Source organism: Urocitellus parryii, chromosome 8, assembly GCF_045843805.1.
Source record: "Urocitellus parryii isolate mUroPar1 chromosome 8, mUroPar1.hap1, whole genome shotgun sequence".
Lineage (NCBI taxonomy): Eukaryota > Metazoa > Chordata > Mammalia > Rodentia > Sciuridae > Urocitellus > Urocitellus parryii.
In genome coordinates, this window is record NC_135538.1 from 131497677 (window position 1) to 131498785 (window position 1109).

General features: G+C 37.8%; 1 non-coding gene across 1 annotated transcript; it reads right to left on the minus strand.

Moving 5' to 3' along the window:
• Positions 1-388: 388 nt before the first annotated feature.
• Trnav-cac (transfer RNA valine (anticodon CAC)) lies at positions 389-453 on the minus strand. Its single transcript has one exon. It is a non-coding gene; the product is annotated as a tRNA-Val (tRNA).
• Between the last annotated feature and the right edge of the window lie 656 nt (positions 454-1109).

Genomic DNA, 1109 nt, shown 5'->3' on the forward strand with positions numbered 1-1109 from the left:
CAATGAACTTCTATTTTCCACCCCCACCTTATAGTGTGTTAACATCCACATATTGAAGAGAACATAGTCTCCAGTTCTATCCATTTACTGGCAAATGCCATAATTTTATTCTTTAAGGCTGAGTAATATTCCATTGTGTGTGTGTGTGTGTGTGTGTGTATGTATGTGATACATACCACATTTTCTTTATCCATTCATCTGTTGAAGGGCACCTAGGTTGGTTCCATAGCTTAGCCATTGTGAATTGAGCTGCTATAAACATTCATGTGGCTGTATGCTGGTTTTAAATCCTTTGGGTATGAACCAAGGAGTGAGATAACTGAATCAAATGTGATTGATTTCATTCCAAGTATTTTTCTTTTTCTATTTTCTATTTTTTTTTTTTTTTTGGTGCTGCTGGGGATTGAACCCAGGGCCTTTGCATGTGAGGCAAGCACTCTACCAACTGAGCTCTATCCCAGTCCACCATTCCAAGTTTTCTGAGGAATTCCATACTGCTTTCCAGAGTTGCACTAATTTGCAGTTCCACCAACACTGTATGTACCTTTTCTCACCATCATTTATTGTTACTTGTATTCTTAATAATTGCCATTCTGACTGAAGTGAGATAAAATCGTAATGTAGTTTTAATTTTGCATTTCTCTCATTGCTAGAGATGTTGAATTTTTTTGTATATTTGTTGACCATTCATATTTCCTATTCTGTGAAATGCCTGTTCAATTCCCTTGCCCATTTATTGATGGGGTTATTATTATTATTTTGGTATTAAGCTTTTTGAATTCTTTATATATCCTGGAGATTGATGCTTTACCTGAGGTGCAGGTGGCAAAGATTTTCTCCCATTCTGTAGGCGCTCTCTTCATGTTCTTGATTGTTTCCTTTGCTGTAAAGAAGCTTATTAGGGGCTGGGGATGTGGCTCAAGCAGTAGCGCGCTCGCCTAGCATGCGTGCGGCCCGGGTTCGATCCTCAGCACCATGTACCAACAAAGATGTTGTGTCCGCCGAGAACTAAAAAATAAATATTAAAAAATTCTCTCTCTCTCCTCTCTCACTCTCTCTTAAAAAAAAGAAGCTTATTAGTTTGATAACACCCTATTTATTGATTCTTG